The 21,568-nt window shown below is 38.0% G+C and overlaps 1 protein-coding gene across 2 annotated transcripts in view; it reads left to right on the top strand.

Moving 5' to 3' along the window:
- The window catches only part of LOC306909470 (kazrin-like), a 58,928-nt gene that overhangs the window by 14,601 nt on the left and 22,759 nt on the right, over nt 1–21,568 (top strand). The gene's annotated exons all lie outside the window — the stretch shown is intronic.

Here is a 21,568-nt window from a genome sequence, read left to right as displayed (position 1 = left end):
TAATTCCTTCTGTTATTAATTAATACTTTTATATTTTGGCTTGACAGTTTGGGCTTGGTAGTGCCTTTAAAAGGCAAAAGAAGAGGGGTTGTTTAGAATAATTTAATGTTCCCTATCAAGTGCAGATGGTATTTGTTTGGTTTGATGGGAAAATATTTTTGGCTGTAGGCCATTTTCCTTTTTGGCACAACGGTGGGTGTATTATTGTCATAACAGGAAGGAGAATGTGAAAAGCCAAGAATATCCAAATGATTTGTAAAGGAGCGGCAATTATCGATTGGCCTGGCCAGTATCTTGCATCTATGTCAGAGTTGAATTTGTGAATGGTTTGCAGAAATTCAGTTAATAATTTATTTTAGCTTAAACCAAAGATTGAAGCTGAACTCAGCAAAGCTATATTGACAATATAGTATATTGTTTCTGCATATCTCATGTTTATCTTGAGCACTTACAGAATAGTATTATTTCCGAAAACAAGTGAAAGTGACTTGTGTGCATACTCCTTCTCCCGCTCTCTGTGTCCAATAAGGGACTAAGAAAAGTTGTCACGTAAAAAATTTTATGTTCGAAAAAAACTTTCTGAAACCTGTACGAACACTGGGGGTGTGTATCGAGCACAGAAATACAACGTAATACGTCCAATTCATTTTTTTTGACAAGTTAACCATGTTAAGCATGAGAAGACAGCACGTTTAACACTGTAAAGAAGTCAGAATGCATGATACACCGTTGCATCACCCCTTTAATAAAGATTTGCTGCGATAGCCACTGTTGGCAGTGGGATGTGAGCATGTCCAGCTGTCCAAAAAAGTTGTGAAAAGTTGAGCTTTATGTAGATGGGGCGTCTATCAGTGACTTGTCTCCCATGATCTTCTGTTGTTGAAAGCAAAAGAAAGATAATGGTATTGTGAGAAATGGTACTGTTCTTTACGATCTGTTTGTGCCTACATGCAGTGATATCATAAAATGATGAGTGGAATGCCGTAGCAGAAATTGTCTTTCTGATGGGGTCTGATTCATGCACTGATAACCATTCATCTTTTTCATGATATGAGGCATTATAAAGTGTGTTCCCCCCAAAATATATATTTTTATTATCAAGAAAAATGATTTCTTACGAAAATACGATTGCATAATAAGTTCTGCACAGCTTTTTGCAACCACCTGGCGCTGACAGTGAGAGCAGGGCTGTCAAGGTTTTGAATAGATGTGTGTCAAGATATTTCAGAATGTGTTCGGCATACGGACACGCGTGCCCTGCACATGATAAATTGCACAGAAAGAAGTCTTTATTGTCAGAGGCGAGGAACTGAACGTGATGTTATATGCTGTTAGGATTTAATTGCTTTGAAGCTGCAGAATGATGGGGGTGGCACTCCATCATGATGTGTTAGAATGAAGATCCAGGTGGCAGGTGTTTTGGAAGTACAGGCAATTGCTTTCTTATTGTTTATACACTTGAGTTGAAGTTTTTTATTGTATAGATAAAGCTTCGATAAAACACTCCCTTTGCCCTTTTTTCCTCTTGAACTTGATCTGAACACACAAACACATACTTTTGATGTCTCACCTGTAATGGGTGAGTGCACATAGGGCATGTGCAAGCATGTCTGTTTTGATATCGCCAGGGGACATTGTTAAATACAGGTGTAAAAGACAGACTTTATATTCAAATATGGCTGGCCATCTTTTTCAGGCCCCTGAGGTTGCTTTTTTCTGCTGACGGGGTTTCTGGTATTGGATGACCCTGGAAAAGGGATGGGGCGTGGGAGGCTGGTGGAACAAGGCAAATAGCGAAGGCCGGAGGCTGAGGAATATTACAGGAAATTTTACGAGCGCTTGATTTGACATCACTCCAGCAAGTGAGGAAAAACCCATCTGGTCTCCATTAAGTCTCACTGCAGTGGAATGGTTTGAACAGTGTGCCAGACTGAGCTTGTTATGTGCCCTTGAATTACAGAGACTCTCACTTGTTTTACTCCTCTCCTGATTCTTCATTCTCTTGCTGTAGTGTTTTTATGAACTGGGCATGCATACTTTGATCTAGCGTTGTAGCATTCGGTTCAAGCTATTGTAGTAGGAAATATTATGCATCTCAATGGTAATGACTGACGATGATGTAATGACTGCTATCTCAATGGTAATGACTGACAGTGGTGTAAAACTGTGAAATGTAAATGTGAAAACTGCCATAGCTGCTTTTTAACAAGATGTCAGCTTGGTTAGATGAAGCTTCATATCTTCAAATTTTGAAGTTAGTGGTTTGAAAAAGAATGATGCAATGATAGGTTTTCCAAAAAAAGATTTTGATAAATTTTGTTAATATGTTAAAGAAATTGTATATAAATATGCATACGCAATTAGAAACTAAAAATAAATATAAATACAGTGATATACTATAATGTGTATTGCTGTATTTATACACTTGGAAAAATACAGTTCCATGTGTTTTTAATACGCAACATTATATTAAAATTAATTTACAGTGGACTTCAACTAAAAAGTGAAAAAAAATTGAAAAGTGAATGTTTACCCTCTAATTTGAACGCCAATGCTCTGTGGCTTAATGTAAATGTACCCTACTGTAATGTCAGACTTGTTCACAAAAAACACAAGCAACCAGACACGATTATTTAAGCTGTTACTTAGCCCAATAAATATAAGATTTATGTTAACGTGGAGGTAGTTTTCTCTAATCTATATATGGCAAGATCTGTCATGCTTTGCCCATGGTGCTTCAATTTATTACTTGCGTTTATATTGCATATTTGTGGCGTTGCTGCACGGCAAGTGGCTGTGATTTAGGTATAATGGCAGGGTTCAAAGAGACCGGGAGAGATGGACCATCTGCCGTGCAGCCCACATCCTGTGCAGGGCAAAAAAAATAAGAGTGAGTACAGGGGGCTGCTGGATCAGCATTGGATGTGTCAATAATACTGAATAGATTTTCTGAGAGCACCAAAACTGAATCGACAGCCGGCAGCTTTGCTCGGGTAAAGTTACGGAGAGATGGAGAGGAGAAGTTTTTCCACCTCCCTGGCCCAGTAGTGTGCTTTGGAACACGGATGAGGAAGACCAAATGCCAGGTATAGAGTAACCATTTTTCACATGCTCTCGTTCTTAAGATAAGTCTTAAGGGCAGCTAAGAATGTTAGCTTTAGCATCAAGCAGAGCCTATAATCCACAGGCTTTTGCTTAACAGATGTGTTTTGTCCCGGTTGATATGTACAAATTTGTCTGTGATTTAACATTTGGATGGTTCTGGATCTCTTTATTTGAGATGGTACTGAGGTTTGTAGATGTTTTAATCCTCCCTTATGTGTCCTCACAGATTTCGGCTTTCAGGACATCATTTGGAACTGAGCTCAGCAGATTTCAAACATCTGATACCAACAGTTCTCTCTTACTGGGTTAACAAAGGGACATAAACAGTTTGAATGTCACCTTCAACTTTTTACTGCTGTAGTGGAATGAACATTGAAAAACATTATGTGCAGTGCTTCAAACACAAAGAACCTATGGGTGCAATCTGGATTCATTTTGTAGACTGTATGTTGGGTTGACATGATCAGTCTTTCCACTCATTGGTAGTTGACGTATGCAAATAAATTGTTTTAATACTATTTATATGCTGTATGTATTTTAATTTGGCTTTTATTTTAGGGTTAGGTGAGTTCAGGCTTTGGTTCTGTAGAAATAAAATGCTTTATCAGAGCTGTTTTTCTGTTGTCATGACAGTCAGCTTGTGTCTTGTTTTTGCCAGCTGTGCCTGTGAATCAACACAACACAATAGTGTCTTTGGAGTCTAAAGGCACCTTCGAGTTTCAGAAGATGCCAGAAAGAAAAGACCAGTCACAATACATCATTGAAATTAGTGACGTCATCACTTTCATGGCAGATTTTCACACTTTACCTTTATATTATAATTCACAAATTAGCATTATATTGCCATAGAAGTATAGACCTGAGAATAAAAATTGATTTTAATTAAGCCAGTAAAAATATTAGTAGCATCCAGAGTAAAAGTTTGTGTTTACATAATGTGTGTCTGTGTACTGTGCATATTAATTTGTATTCATAAAAACATACACATACATATAAATTATAAAATTAATAAACATTTAAACTATAAATAAATATATTTAAATATTTCCTAAATATGTATACTTGTGTGTTTATATATATATATAATTAATATGCATAGTACACGGACATGGAAGCACAAACTTTTATTTTGGATGCGAGTAATTGTTTGACAGCCTTTTAATAGAGTCTTTATGTCGAAGAGTTCAGCTTGAGTTAATTACAAAAATGTACGAAGAAATGGAAGAAAAGCGTAATGTTTGAGGATTTATAATAGAGTTCTGCCTTGCAAGCACTGTAATGAATTGATATGCATGTACCACCTACAGCATAATTAATTGTTCTGTGTCTTTCTTGTTCCATCATCTTACAAACTATCAAAACCCCCCCCAATATTCCCAGACACTTTCATTGTCATAGGGGATTACATTTTAAGCCTGTGTTTTTATGTAACCGTTGCTTGGCAACTAAAGGATGACGGCATTCGAAGAGCGGGTAAAGTGCCATTAGACACATAGCAGCATCTCATGTGGAAATGTTGTAAGAAAATGTTTATCTTAAAGGCGTGTGTTATGACATCAGACACATTCCTCTCGGCTCTTTACGCATGCTTGCATCATAAAGTTATTTAAAAAGTAATCAAATTCTTCAATTACGCTTCTAATGTCTGTTTAATTTTGCAGAATGTTTGTTAGCTTGATTTGCATACTTTTTAATGATGAAGATACAATGTGTATTTCCACCAAAAGAAAATGTAAAGTGAGGCCACAGCTATTAGACATTACTGTGACCCATTGTGCATTATTTGTTTTGACAGTTTTATCGGACTTGAAATTGAAAAAGGTAAAATGTTTGAATCACTAGCTATCTAGATGATTTTCCTAAGTGTGTGTGCGTGTGCATATTACTTTCTGGTATGCTTTTGACCTTTTAAGAAACTCTTTACATATTGCATGGTGGACGAAGGGCGAGTCTGGTTTTCATGACGCTTTTAGAGGGCATATTGATTCTTTTAATGAGAAGTATTTTGGGCCGTATTCGTAGGAAATTCGCCATCTATCTGAGCTTTGCCAGCTGCCCTGGATGTCTCTAGAGGCTGTTTTGGGTGAAATCTTGCTTAAAAAAATCAATGCTAAGGTCGCCGTGATTAGGAATGCCTTGCTGTTAATTAAGCAGAGCTCAGGAGGAGCCTCTACACCCACATGTCCCGTCAGGGAGATAAAGGGGCCACCTGGGACAATCTGACATCTTTTACATACTCTTCTGCCCCAAATACATAAAGATACTGATACCTTATTTCATTTGTGCTATAGGAGTGCTTCACTTAAGTTTACAAACTCTTATTCAAGTGGAGGTGAATTGCTCTGTCACTTAAAAATGGGTTTAATGTTTGTGCATACATAATTTGTGACCCTGGAGCACAAAACCAGTCATAAGGGTAACATTTTGGGAATTGAGATTTATACATCACATGGAAGCTAAATAAAAAAGCTTTTCATTAAAGTATGGTTTTTGGCAGAGACTATTTGAAAATCTGGAATCTGAGGGTGCCAAAAAAATCTAAATATTGAGAAAATCGTCTTTAAAGTTGTCCATCGGAGACGCTGTAGCAGGTCATTGCTAAGAAGAAAGAGGCTTGTTTTAAACTTTCTATTGGCTTGTTGCTGTCATGACGCTGTGGAGAGTGGATGAACCCTAAAGGGGAAATTCTAAGCTTTACATTGATACCAAACATGAGTGGGTCGTTCCCAAAGAGCGGCAGCAGCTAGTGAAGTTTGTAGGAATGGCTCTGGCCATTTTTGTTTGTGATTGAAAATATCTTCATGGAACATAATCTTTACTTCATATCCTAATGATGTTTGCCATAAAAGAAAAATTTATCATTTTGACCCAAACATTGTATTGTTGGCCATTGCTACAAATATTCGTGTGCTACTTATGACTGGTTTTGGGGTCCTTGGTTACATTTCTGTCATCAACTGCTTTACCCCCAAGATGCTCAAAACCTATATTTTGCTCCCGCAATGATTTTTAATCATAAAAATAGAAATTGTTATTATCTTAATGCTTTTTTCATCCTGTCAAGTCCAGTTTCAATTTTGCTTGGTTGCTTAGTTATTAAGTTAGGATGAAACCCCAGTCCGCTTAAATTAAAATGAAATCTGTATCACTTGTTTAATATTTCTTAAACATGTTTTACATTGAACATGTTTTATCTAGTTTAGAGCACCAAATGAGCCAGGAATGCGTCTGGTACCCTGTCAGAAACTAGACATGGCGTCTGTGCTTTCTTAGTGTGTTTTACTTGATGTAATTCTGTGGTGATTTATTAATCTCTTGTTCCAAGAAGTGACACTGATTGCCAACAAATTCACAATTTCACAGTTGACTTCATCCACTCCTCCACTTCCTCACGCTTTCTGTCTCTATCATTCTCGCTTACTGTGCCTGTGTTTCCCCGTTTCATATGATGGTGTTTCACACAGTTGCACTCTTGGCATCAACCTTTTCTTTTCCATTATGGTGAATCACAGCACCTCTTGGCTCTTGTGAACCTGTGATTGATCCACATCGGCCCATTTCATTGCCTGAAGTCTGTGCTCGTGCGTACAGACTGTGATGTCGCCACATCCCTGAAATCCGTCCAGCGCTCCTCCTCCTGAGGAAATCTTTGTCGTTACCCTTGTTAACTGAAGCCTGAATGGAGTTTCTTGATGAGACCAGTGCATTAATGGGTATATACGTTTTATCATTGTGTTTCCTGGGAGTAGAACCCATGACCTTTTGCGCTGCTAATGCAATGCTCAGTCATAGATGCTGACACGCTGTAAGCTCTTCCTTCTGTATGTGTATTGATCAATCATGTCTGTTGCTAAACCAGTCGGGTGTTGTCTGTACTTAACGTAATCACATGGTGGTCTATTGCAAGATGTTCAGTACCACCTCTGAGGTCCAGGTTTTTGTTCCGAGTTGGCAAAAATATGAACATGCATTACTGAAAAGATTGGCCTGTGGGCTTTTATGCAGGCCTTCATTTAGAATGAAGCTTTAAACTTCTATAAAAGACACCCACGCTGATAGCCAATCTGGATAATGAGATGCCCATTTGTCATTGTAATTGCTCAGAGTTTTGAAGCATTGTTCGCAGGATCAGGGCACAAATTGGACTTTAGTCTAAGGGTCAGATAAGCCTAGCAACTCGCTACCACCAGTGGAAAATTCAAATCAAGCATCAACTCGGATCAGCAAATTTGTTTACGGTGAAACGTGAGTGTTAATTGAGCAATTTATAATAATCATGCTGTAGCCGAGGTCACGAAAGCCAGTCTTACACGGCTCCCTAATTGCTCGGACTGCAAAAAAGATGAATAGCCTGTGTGGTTACATTTTTTATTATATTATCAGAGATGTTCGAGGAGAAGATGAAATGCTTGTACACAATCAAATGGGAGAAAATGTGATGATGATAGGATCGCCTATTAAAAACTCTAATGGACATTTTTTTTAATGGTATTACAGCGACCTCAATTGTTTTTCTGTATTCTCAGATTGTATTCCTGATTTTCTGATGCGACTTGATGGAACACTTTACAAAGATTTTAGTCTTTTCCCATTAAGTTAGACAGGAGCAGTGCTTGCATGATGACCAGATTGTTCAAAAAATTAAGAGACCATTACAAATTTTCTTTAATCAGTATTTCTAGATGTATTGTGGCCAGTTTAGTCCAGTTGAAATTTAACAAAATCAAATCCTAGGATTGACAAAGTCATCCAGCAGCAATGTGAAGGACTGACAGTACATGACAACTGTGATATATAAATGTTTCTACAGTTTTCATTTTCTGCAGATAAATGCAAATATAAACAATGTTTTTATTTGAAATTTGGGGGAAATAGTTAGTAGTTCACAGAATGAATACACACATAAACACATACCTATAAATAATACATTCAGAAAACTGAAAAAATATTGAATGGTGTCTTAATTTTTGTCCCTGTACCGTTTTTGTACATATATTTTTATGACTCAAACATGCATATTAACCAAAGCGTATTTAGTGTGCTAAAAGACTATCATTAGCTAGAATTATAGTTTGAATAATTCAACTTTATTCCAGCCATTAGTGGCAGATGGTCCTCCCACCTGCCTTACTCAAACTAGCCCAAGTGTCAAAGGTTTTGTAACTTTAATGATAATAGTGTCACCTCATAACACATAGTTAATTACAGACTACTGTACATTTTAAGAGTGGGAGTGGATTCTCTAAGAAGCATTATGTAAGCCCTTTCATATGTGCCACTTGTTTTCCTGTGGCGATTTCTATATCAACAGTTTCCCATCTCAGATTCCGCTGCTGAGATTGGCCAATCACACAGCGCCACACGTCGCAGTTGAAATTGTGTCTGCGTTCGTGCAAAAATAAATGAATGTAATACTCCAATGACCAATATTCCTTCGAGTCTGCCAGAAATTCAGATTCATAAGCAAGTTTGTCAGAGTACGGTTTCCTTCCTCCTGTAAATGTATGGATGGTTGCTGGCTTGTTTTGTGGCAGACAGATTGATCTAAGCATCTGTGTGAGTTATTTGTTGGTGTTCCTTTTTTGGTCACAGGAAAAAGGCTGACATGAGGAAAAATGTGATAAAAATAGTATCTCTGAACATCTGAAGAAAGTCTCATTGGGTGACATAAAATGATTAAAATAATTTCCATCCATGCATTAATTTGGAATTCACGCTCTGCTTCTAAAATTCATCATATAGCCAAAAAGCATGCATGTGGAGACTTAATAGGAAATGATACTAATATTATAGATTGTGACAGCCTATCAGATATAACTTGAAAGCTATTAATATCTTGACAAATGATGTGTCTAGCTCGGTCGTAATTGCTGTTTATTTACCTAACGCATTATTATAACACTTGCTCTGGAGGCGATCTACGTCCATAAACGTCAGAAGGTCTCAGCAAGCCTGTTCCAGTCATTACGGCGCTTTACGGGGGGTCGGGTGCATTGATCGGCTCTCTCATCGCTCCATCCTGAACACACTCTCCTCGCCGCCTCATGCTGCAGCGCTGACGCAGTATCTAAATGGCACTTCTGTATTCCCTCCACATCCTCCATCCAGATATCGATCAGGGGCCAATATGTTACTTTCATTTCCCCCTACGCATGTTGCAGCCGGCGGAAATGCCTAATGTCATCAAAGCACTCCATTAAGTTGAAAAGAGGTGAAGAGACCCTTACCGACAAGCAGCTATCGTCACGGGGCCCAAGGCCAATCCTTCCGTTCTGAGCGCTAGTGCCATTACTGGCTTTCTGATACGATACTGGTTGAAAAGGTGACTTGTTTATTTCTAACACCAGGAGACTTATTTTGTCTCCAGTGTGGTTTTTATTGGTACATTTGCACATAAGCAGTAGATTGAAACTGCTGTTTTGCTTTTGCAGTGGCCGCTTTGGTATTCAAATAACGGACCGGATGCTAAAATGGCACAATGCTTGCAAACAAAACAACGTTGACATTACAGCTGGCATTTTAACAAGCACGCACGTTCATGTCTGGTACATGTCTGGCTATCTGACCAGACTTGACAACAGCTTTGACGGATTTAACTTTATTCAAAAGCAATAACATATAATTACCTCGACTTAAGTAAATGTTTCAATACTTTGTATGAATTCTTGACTTTTTCTCTTTTCGAAACATGGAACTGCAGGTTACATACTCATCTTTACAGGGGTTGAAGTCAAATGGATGTTTGAACGAACATTTTCCCCATAATTGTACTTGACAACTTGATTTATAAATCTTTATCCAGTTGAAAAAACAAATAGATCCTTGCCCAAAACAATAGAAATGTAATGGATTCGATGGTTATAATTGGAATTGGATTTAATAGAAACTATCATGGCGTTTGTGGTGGATAGTATTGTTGGGATGTTGGAATAAACACGATACAAAAATAATTTTGTAATGGTTTTTATGGAAAAAGCTAATGGGTCATAATGGTATTTTAATGGAAACAATTAGAACTTCTGTAATGGTTTTATATATTTTTTTCAGCGAGGTACTATTAGTGTTGAGCAGTGTTTCTTGCATGCATTTTTTATCTGTCAGCTCCGGTTGTTTATAGAAATGTATAAGTGTTCTGTTATGATCACATTTACCTTTCCTAGTGGTTGGCATTCGTCTTATAATGTATAATTCAGCATGTGAACTTGTTCTTTAGTCATAGATCAGAAGTACTGTGTAAACCTGGCCAAACAAGTCACAAACAGTTCTCACATCTTTGATGCTTTTTTCTCATATGTACAGATGTCAGCAGGGGTTGTGTTCAATAATTCAACTCTGAATAAGTCTGGAGAGGGTTTCTATGTCCTCCCAGGTGTGCTTACATTTTTTATACTGTTGTTTTTAGTGTCCATCCACCCTTTTCACCCCCGTGTCTTTTTCTTTGGTCGATTTGAGCCTGCTGTCTGAGGCATTCGATGTATGGTGTAGACACATACAGTTCTGTAGCGTAGTTTCAGAAGCATTGAGATATGTGATGCAGAAATAAAAGAAAAGATAAGCATATTGAAAATGTATTGGGAATACGTTTTTATAAATGGAACTATTCATAACGCGACATAACATCTTTTGAGTGACTCATGACTTCTATGTGACTCTTTCTACGGAGACCATCAATTAAAATAATGCAAACCAAAACACGTAACGTTCTCACCATTTGGGTTACATGTCGGGTGCTCGAGCAGTCGAAATGACCAGAATGCATAAGGCTAGGTTTGAAAGAATCACAGCTTGCACTGTCTCACAAAACTTTAAATAGAACCACAGGGGCCAGTTATTTTAAAGCCTCGGTTAGTTTTTTGGACACTGGCCCTGTCAGTTGATCTCTGACTGGGCCGATGGGCAATGGCGGAGCTGGTGAAGGGCCAGCACGTGTGACTGGGAAACTAATCTGATGTAGGGGCCTGAGGGAGACAGGTCACCTCAGCATCTGCCATTCTCCAAATGTCTCCTCACAATTCGCGAATATTAAAAAGCACCTGGGCAAGCAAGGAATCCCAAAAGGTATTTTATTTTTCAAAGTTCGTCTGAATGTGTCTTGGATGTGATTTGTTGTGCCATTGTGTCTATTGGGTTTCTGTCAGAAGGATTTTGTAGAGTTAATCTATGCTATAAATCCAACTTTATCTAGTCGGCACGCTAAGCAAAGCCTCGGAGTCTTGGAGATGGGATTGTGATCCAGCTGTGCTTGTCTCTGTCTATTGAATGTCTGTTACAACTTACTCACAACCGTTTCTGCTGACATCAGAGCCAAATGATGATGTAACTGCCCACAAACAAACATGGCCAATCACGGTCGTTGTTCAGACTCATGCATTTCATGGGTTTTGAGAATATATTTTTGTATTTAGTGTAAGGATTTTACAATGTGCGTTTGATATAGGGATCAAAAATCTAAATATAATGTGTGTGTGTGTGCATCAAAGAGACCCAAGAAAATGTAAGTTGGACATTTTCCATTATTCAGTCGTATCTAGCGTTTTCCTGGCACTTCGGTTAATGAAAATAGGAAGGACGTGATAGGCTCCATTGTCAGGTTAATAAGAACTATGTCACATTGTTTTTCAACCTCTATTTCATTCAACCTCAAACTTTCCACCGGGCGAGCTAAATGTAATTAAGAATGTGAATAGCTTGCTGGTAAGTTGTCAATCAAAGTAGATTAAGGTACCTCACTAAACGCCTTTACATATCTCTGTTTTGGCTGCTCTTACCAGTATTTGTCTTGGTTTATGCCTTAAGAACACTACACAGTGGAGCGTGATGCTGATAATTCCCAAGATTTGTGCTCTTGACATTCTGTGTAAGCTGATTCTGTTTGGACTTGAGTCCAAATGACTCTACTTGAACGAAAAAGAGCCGTCCTCCCTAGCGTAGCAACTTGACAATGGTAGATCTTGAGCACACAGTGGGATAAATCTTTGAGCATCGGTGCAAAGAAGGATGAGAGGAGAGTATTTAGGAAAAATAATGAAATGAAAAGTAAGAAGCAAACAAACGGGAGTGACTGAAATCATTGGCGATTCATCTGATGTTGGTGATCTCACATTTCATTATCGGGGGCCAGTCATGTTCTCTGTGCAAATGCACATGCTGACAGCTGTAACCATACCCAAAGGGCGCTGTGGGCATTTTTCGGGTTTTCTCAAAAGAAGAGGTTGTGCTGAATAAAGTTAATAAATAGCTGTCAGATATCACCACCTGATACCTACCACCTTTATCGTCAAAGTAAATCTTGTTTAGCATAAATAAACAGAGAGGTGAGTTGTGCCTGTTGTGCATGGCTCCCCGCATTGTTTTTAGCCAATGTCCCATTTTAGCCTGCAGCAATGGTGAAATTTTACTTGTGAACGTTCTGATGACTCTTGCAACATTTTTTTTTACAAAATCCCTCGGGCAATTAAAGCCAATTTATAAAAACGTCCTGCTGAAAGCTGTATAGGGTAGATGGCGTATTTGTTTTGACACTTGAACAATTCCTGCAACACACTTGTCTATCCATCAGTGGCAGGTGGAATTGAAATGTCAAACCCCAGTGACCTTTCTCAAAGATCCCCTGTGTGTGTTTTTGACCCTTAAAGAGCAGCTTGGATCATTAGTATCCAGCTAAGCCCTCTGTAACATTTAGATCGCCCTACACATACCCAGTCTATCCCTTCTGAGTAGCGATCATTGGAATCTGTGGGACAACATACCAAAATTGTGTCTCAGATTTCTGTCTTGTTTTCCAGTACTAATATCTAAAGATCATAAATCAAGATTTATTTAAATGAGAAGCAAAATTACATAAGCAAAAAATATCATTTTATAAAGGCAAAATAAGACAAAAAACAGTATCTGCCAATGAGGAAAGAAATATAAAAATTCAGTAAAGTATAATGTCAGTGTGTAATGTCACATATGTAATTAAAAGACATATTTATATTTAATTTGTCCAAAAAAGCTGTCAAAAGGATTTGCTGCATCTGTGTTATGATGTGTTATTATTTTTGAGAGGTCGTCATCTGGGTATAACGAATCTGTTAATGTCACGACTGGCCAATCAGAATCGAGCATTCCAACAAGCAGTGTAACCATTTTTTTTAAGGATGTGAGGCCATTTGAACCATTTTGTTTCCCAAGTAAATGTATCTTAATTTAAGACTTTTTTGGTATTATTACTGAAAAACAAGACCAAGACATTCATTTTTTTCTGGAGCAGTACATGAAGTACCCAACTATAAATGTAATCCTGAGAAATATGCAACACTTTTTAAAGATTTTATGAGGAAGCATTACATCATAATACTGTCTCTAGAGCAGTCTAGCTCTCGTTTTAACAATGCTTCAACTCCTCAGGTTTACTCCCATTCTCTAGTGGTCTATAACTTCTCATTTCAACGTGTTTCTAAACTTTAGATCTGACACCCTTGTGCATTTCGTTTTCTCAAAGAGCCTTTGGTTGCATCACCTATCTCTGCATGCACAATTTAGAATCTATAACCAACCAAATCCACTGATCCAGGCCTTACATCTAAGAGCTTTGAAGGCCTCTGATCAGTCTGATCACAGTATACTTTGGGTTATGAAATGATCTGAAACAGAATTGAATTACATTTAGGCATTTGACAGATGATATTTATGCATTTCTAGATTTGTATTCAATTTTTAGATTTTTATGCAGAGTGACTTTCATGTCCCTATAGGAAATCAAACTCGCAACATTTGCTCTTTTAACACAATTTTTCTAATGCTGTAAAGGAACATTAGTATTTTAAATGCATTCTTTTACAACATAGGGTTAAAGATAAGACTTTCAACAGTGTATGTGCTATTACTTTTCCATTTGTGTGTATGAAGGACAGATAGAGAAGGCTGCTTATTGCATTCTTCTATCGAACCCACATAGAGTACAGACTACAGAGCTCACTTGAGTGAGTGTCTGGTATCATATCATTATAGCGCTATCACCGCAAGGCAATTGTTGCAAGAAATTCAATTTGCTCAAACTAATGAAGTCGACTATTTATCATATATTATTATGAGTCACCTATGCCCCCATACCATTCCACAGTATTGCAGAGCACCATATACTCTACTTTAGATAGCTTCAAATTGCCTACAAAGCATTTTTCACAAGTTATGAATAGAACCGCAATGGCCATCTGTGGCATAATAGCTCTTTGAATCATCGCCGACAGCATTGTCTTTTGACAGCCTTTGTCATTCAAATGGATAGTTCACTTCATTCAGTGATATTTTTGTTTCCTCAGATTATTATAATAATAATGCTCTTTAATACACTGGATTTGAATGATCCATTGTCACCTGCATATGAGAATATGAGGATCGGTAATGAGTTTGAAGGACTTTTGCATTAGATGTAGGCACTGGAAGAGGATAAACCCATTGCAGAGGAAAGTTAGGAAGTCTAGGCTTTGGAGACTGCCTAATATTTAAATGAGATTTACTTGTCATCTGGAGCCATAGATTTTATACAAATGATCTTTATTACTGCTGTAAAGTGTTCATATATAACATGTGATGGCGGATATAATTTATACAGATTATTTATAGGATTTTACTGTCACGTCATATTATTTCTTTAAGCAATTTAAATTGTTACTTATAAGGATTATCTGGGCTAAATTTGTTTTAATCTAATTGATTTTATTAAGGGCAGATTTGCATTTGTGTGAGATGATTGGATACATTTTAAGAAAGACAATAAATATGCTTCCATGAATTATAAATGCAATTTAATCCATGTGTGTTTTCGATTCAAATTTAGAGCGGTTTCAGAAATTAATACGTTTTCACATTTTGTCAAATGTGGGAAACAAATTGCTTTAAGTTCGGCTTTTTAGCCTTTTTAATCATCTGTATTCATGTACTGTATATAGATAAAACATGTCCATATCTAACGGAAGGGTATGCCTTCCCAAGCCTCACACACCCTCTGCATATCCCTGCTATATCTCAGTTTATATATTTGGTAAGCTTTCCCTGTGCATCATTTTTGGAGTTCCCCCCGCTTTCCCCGTCTCTGCATGTTGAGCCGCTTCATGCCGGTTAATTGCTGACCTTTGTGTTCCATCTGCCCCATGTGTGCAGCACATCCTGGTGCTGTTTAATGATCTGAGAACAGAAATTGTCTTTTCACACCGATCCAGCACCAGCCTCTCCTCACCCGAAACACCACACTGAAATGCAAACTGGAATATCTTGTCTCACCCCTGCTGAAATTACATATAAGGACGATTTCCAGACTGGTGCTTGTCTACCTGTTGTTAATTCTAGTATCTTAAAGGGATAGTTCACCTAAAAAGTAAACATTCTGACATCATTCATTCACCATCATGTCATCTGTGGAGTACAAAAGAAGATATTTTGAGTTTTGTGTCTGTACAATGGATGTCAATGTTATTTGGTTACTAAGTTTCTTCAAAATATCTTCTTTTGTAGTCTGCAGATGAAAGAAAGTCATATAGGTTTGGAATTGACGTGAGGGTGAGGAAATTATGATAAAATCTTTCCAAATCCTTCCATCATGGCACCAGATTCACTGCCACGTCCCAATTATACCCCCAGAATGTACAGTAAGCAAACAGTGTGTTAGTATCCAGAACAGGTATGTGTCTGTTCACTGCAATTCCTGTCCCCTCAGCACTGCTTCTCTCCACACTGTCTTATCCCTCTGTGACAGCAGTGCCGTATCTCTGATGAGGTGGCGAGTGTGTCTGCGGCGAGTGTCTCTCCTCTGGGCAAAGAATCGCTGTGGAGCCGACAGCACCCGCACACACACAGGCGAGCGAGCAGGGTCAGTCAATCACAGATCCCTTGAAGCGTCGTCTCAGGCTTAATGTGGACTGAATGCAACGCCTATTGATTTTCCTCCGTTGTCCGTGACTATAAATACAGATTAATAAACAACATTTTTCTAGCCGTCGGCAGGGATGGAACTCCGGCGGACCGAGTTTCTGACGGTTGAGAAGAATGATGAAGACGGTTGTGGAGTCGATCGCTCGTTCCCATCAGAACACTGAGCACGGTCCCTCAGGGTCGTATATCTCATGTGAACGCTGTTCAATGTCAGTCACAATGCAAACAGGAAGCAGACTGATGCCGTGTGAGTGAATGTTCTCATGGTGCAGAACAAACACGGACGGTTTCTCATTGACATTTTCCAAACGCAGCCTCGTCACAAAGAGTGAAGTGACCGCAACTCGTGATGCTGAGGAGCGCCTTGCGTCTCTGCAGGCCAACCCATTGGCTGTTCAAAGACGCTTCCGCTTGAGTTCTCTGGATCAGCACTAAAGTGTAAACATGCTGCAATTTCCATGATGAGGGGAAAATCACACTGCCTGGTCCTGTGTCACGACAGCAAATAACAAATAAGAACTTTCATGGCCACGGTATGCAACTTTGCATTGCCTTTTGGGAAATTAAGAGAAGAGAAGAGTTCGATTTTTGCTTAAAATACAGTAACGTTTGTGCATTTATTCTTCATGTGCATTTTTCTTATTACATTTGTGTGTTTTTCTTCTCCAAGGATTAGTTTGTCATGCACAGATGAGACCCAATGACAGATCAAAATTAGATCTGGAATATTAACTCAAATTTTCTCTAACTCTTAAATGATTTAAAAGTTGTTTTTCTAAGGATTTCAGTGCACATGGTACATGATCTAAACATATTGAAATGTTAGAATGAAGTTCCTGGACCCACACCGTGTCCCTCAGCGTTCCATTAATGTAAGAAATACAAAACTCTCCATCTCAAGGCAAACTTTCAGGCAGACTTCTTCCACAAGTTTGCAAACTTTTTTGCCTTTTGCCAAAATGATACTCTGAAACTGCTGGGTAATGTTAGTGAGTAAGATAAAAAATATCGTACTGTCAGCATTCTTTCCACCTGAGTTTGTATGAGGCAGATTCATATTGTACACATAAAGCATTACTGGGTATTAAAAATATTGTTTAAAAAAGGGATTTCATGCAGATGGGTCTAGATTTCAATTTGGGGAGCGTCAACAAACACATTTGTGCCGCTGTTCAGGCTGGGATCTATGCCCTTGGTCATGAAACCTAAATAAGGAGGCAATTTTACCTTTTTAGTATGAATTTATGAAAGCAGTCTAAGAATATTTACAGCAAACCCATCATGCTTGTTATTTATTTAGCAAAGAAAAACGTCTTCAACTTTTTCCGATCTGAAGCCGTTTTGGCACTAATGCGCTTTTAATTGGTTTTCTACAAGTTAAATGTTCATAAGTGCTTGTGTGTGGATATGCTATAGCGAATACTTAATGTAGTAATGCTGGTAAAAAATTATGAACAATTTTGTCTTCAGAAAGTGGTTATGTTGATTTTAAACCATCATCTAGTAAATTGTATAGTAATTGCATGGGTCGCCTGTATTTGGATAGGCCTCCAAATGAGTTTTTAAAGGAACATGTTGTCCTATCTTTAAAAGATAAATGTTTTCAGTCTGTCTGTTTGTTGCTTCTTGTCGCAAAGGGATACTCCACCCAAAAATGAAAATTCTGTCATAATTACTCACCATCTAGTTGTTCCAGACATTTATACATTTCTTTGTTCGGTTGAACACAAAGAGAGATATCTTGGAATAAGGTTAGCAACCAACATTAAATTCACGCAACCTCTTGATCCACCTTGATCTCAGGCTGACAGTTACAGTATAATTCACATTCATTTGTATCTCCACCTCTCTCCTTGTGATGATTAAAACGCAGTGTTTTCTTGTTAACCAGCACTTTAGAAGAGCAGAAAACCTCTCTGTATTAATGGTCATTACCATTAATAAAACACAGGGGGAGTTTAACATTAGCGACCCCTGAAGAGGAGGATAATTACACCGTTACTCTAAATAAATGCGACTCTTGCCCATCATTGGCTTCAAGTTGATTTCCATGTTTGGGGTACAACTGATAACAAACTTCGTTATGGCAGCTTGGTTGACACAAACGTCTCCCGCTGCACAGAAGTGAGCTGGGTCAGAATGTCACCTGAGGAGATGTCATGACTGAAGACATGTATGGCATTAATAAGTGCTGAATTGGAACATAGTGATCGACAACTTCCTGCCTCTGTGTCTGACCGAGTTGACCTCTTATTCATCAAGGATGGATGGAAGATCCACCTCTGTGTAGCTTGTCTATGTGGGTTTTAGTGAGAGAGAGAGAGATGGAGGTTGGCTAATTGCTGCAGTCACATATGCATAAGTATGCATTACGAAAAATTCTTTCAAATGTAAACTTTCATTTAAGGGCTTCTAACTTTAGGTTTTCAAGCCAGTGATGCTTATTTTTGGCATGTCATGGGAAGTTTAAATGATTTATCAGGACGTTTTTATTTACTTTAGGCACCGTCACCTAAACATGCATTATTGCAGCTTCACTCTTAATAATGTACGCTGATTCTGAATGGCAAAGACCTCAAAAGTTCTCTCTGTTTTCTCTCCTCGTGGCACCGAAACTCAACTGACTCTTGCTTATTATTTTCATAATCTTTGACCTCTCGTTGGTAAAATGTTTATACATTGTACAACAAAGGCCAGTGCTCTACTGCACAGGTTTATCTGACCACTCTACATTGTTTTTCACTTTAGTTGGTCATTTTATTAGAAGGCTTAGTAATATGATAAGGAAAGAAAAACCGCTGAAGAGTTTTTACTCTTGTATATGTATGTATTTGTGTAGAATTAAAGATACGGTAGGCAGCAATGTTTAGAAATTCCTGGAGCATGTGAACATGTGAATAATAATGTAAATGATAATGACCGTCTAAATTGTCCAAAAGCAACATTATGACAGCGGTATACCAGTATTAAAACTTTAGCACTATAAAGCCTCTTTCTGAACAGGGCGTTTTATTTTCTCTTCAAACATATTTCAGAAATGCATGGTTGGGTGTCTCCAAAAGCTTTATTAATATTCACTTAAATGACTCAGTTAAATCTGATGGTAACTTGAAATTAGCAAATTGTTGGGATTGATTTTTCTTATCTATTAAAGCAAAGACACACACAATGAGCGATAAATTATTTAACATAATTCTTTCATTGGCAATGCAGATTTCTTCTATAGACCACTTAACAAGACGTAAACGCTGGTCCAGAAGCATTTCTGGTTTTATTTTTTATCTATTATTATGATTGTTATTTAAAAATCTTACATATATCTTAAATATTTTTGTTTAACATTTTAAATTGATTATAAATATTCTGTTGGTTGCATTTCGTTTATAAAATAACTAAAGTTCTTCTGGCCCAGCATTGAACAATGCAGCGTTGTTTACGTCATCTGAAGAAGTCTTTAATCATCTCTAGTTTTTCTTTCAAGGCCTTTTCCAGTATTACAGTATTTTTTACATTATTTTCCGATGTCTGCTAGCAGTATTTTTCCAAACCAACTGCAAGGAAAAAGCTTTGCCGATCAAACACACCGACTAATCCATGCTGACCACAGTGCCATAAGGCAGTTCAGATATTTCATGCCGTTTAGAACATTAAGCTGTGGGTCACTAAACCTTTCAATGCTCCGGTGCACAGTTTTGTTTTAAGTTCCTGCTTAATCAGGTATTATGGTAATGATTCTTCACTCTCTTCCACTTATTAAACAGCTTTGATGCAGCAAGAACCATTAAGCGTTGAATAATTTACTGCACTACATTTCATTACATACAATTACTCATACGCAAATACACTTTCAATTCTATAAATGAAGTTTAGGATTATAACAAATCAACAGGATGTATTGAATAGCTCATCTGGCTTTCCCATGTTATTAGAATCACGAGATTTCAGTGATTTTTAAAGGGCCCTTTAGAGAAGGGGTACAACCAGGGAGAAATCTGCAAAGTAAAAGGAGTCTTGGGTCAAGGAGAGAGATTTGCATTTATGTTATTGCAGTGTGGGTGTGACCATTTGTTAAAACTGTATGCAAATGAGCATTGATGCTCGTGTGAGACGCTGTTGTCGAGAGCAGGCAAGACAGAAGAGTAATGTTTCTGTAAGCATTCAGACTGTTTAATAAGATTTGTTTCTTCCCACATGTGCACATGAAAAGAAAAGAACAGGTGAAAAACGGTGACTCAAATTCTGAGGGAGTTTGATTCATGCATTGCTTATCATTCATATTGTTCACGATGTGATGCATTATGCACAGCTACAATTTAAATACAAATGCTTTCCCCTGCAAAAAGTTTATTTATAGCCGCAAGAAAAAAGATAAATTGTCAAGATACAACAACGTCTCATTTTTACTGGCAATGGATCTCAATTGCGATGAGATTCTTAACAGCTATGGACCATTATGGTATCTACTGGCCTCAAAGCAACCAACAGTGCAGCAACCTGACAACTTTTAACAATAAAATCAGTATGAAGAGGACATGAGAAACAATGTGTTTAAGGCATTCATTCAATAAGTCTTAACCACAAGCATCTGCGGAACAGGGTGTCCATAAAAGCACAAAGAGATTTCAGTTTTTCATCACCATTGACCCGCCCTGAAAATGATACCATGACACAATAGGGATATCATTGCAGCCGAAATGCTTTATGGACCCCTCTTAGCGTGTAAAATGAAACCATGGGAGAGGGACCAGCATTGGATTGAAGGACTGGAAATAATTCCAGCTTTTTTGTTTTAAAACTTGATGCTTTCTACTTTTAAGCTGTTTAGTACAGGTAGCTAAACACATAGAAAATATCACAGAGGAGTACTTAAAATAATGAGGTTGATTTTGAATGTAATATGTTTAGTTTCGTCACTGAAGAAGAATCATTTGCTCTCTGCCTTTACAGTAGTAAACCTTGAGTACACACCTAGTTTCCATTTAGTAACTCTTTAAAGTACATAGGGGTGGTTTCCCGTACAGGATATAAGACTTGTCCGATCTGAGCATGTCATGCTCCTTTTTCCCCCATTGTCCAATCGAATGAAAGGAGAGTCCGATGTGGTGAAGGAACTTTACAGTTACTTAAAAACGTCAGACTGCAATGATGACGGAGACACTTGTGTTGGCCTACGTGAATTAACCGAGAAAGGTCAGAGCAAGTGCCCTCTGCTTGAACCTTTTTTAAGTTTCTGATAATATAACAGTAAACAGCAACTAGAGCGCTCGCGCTACTATCCTTGACTGACATGATAGCTGTTTAGGTGGTAATCTAGGCACGTTCTGTCGCCAGCTAAGCAGGTAACAGAAGCAGGTACATGGATACAGAAGAAAAAGGCACTTGAAGAGACTTCAATTAGCAGTATCAGTTCAGGTGTGCAGTCATCTGTGAACACCGAGCCACGAGAGGACCAGACAGAACAAGCAGTCTGAGATCAGATCTGTAATATGGAACGAGGGAAGGACGATGCTGTCTGACATAATGATGTGGAAAATGACAAGCACCATTT

Source organism: Barbatula barbatula, assembly GCF_947034865.1.
Source record: "Barbatula barbatula genome assembly, chromosome: 20".
NCBI lineage: Eukaryota > Metazoa > Chordata > Actinopteri > Cypriniformes > Nemacheilidae > Barbatula > Barbatula barbatula.
Note: the sequence above shows the minus strand (reverse complement) of the source record. Positions and strands in the feature narration are given on the sequence as shown.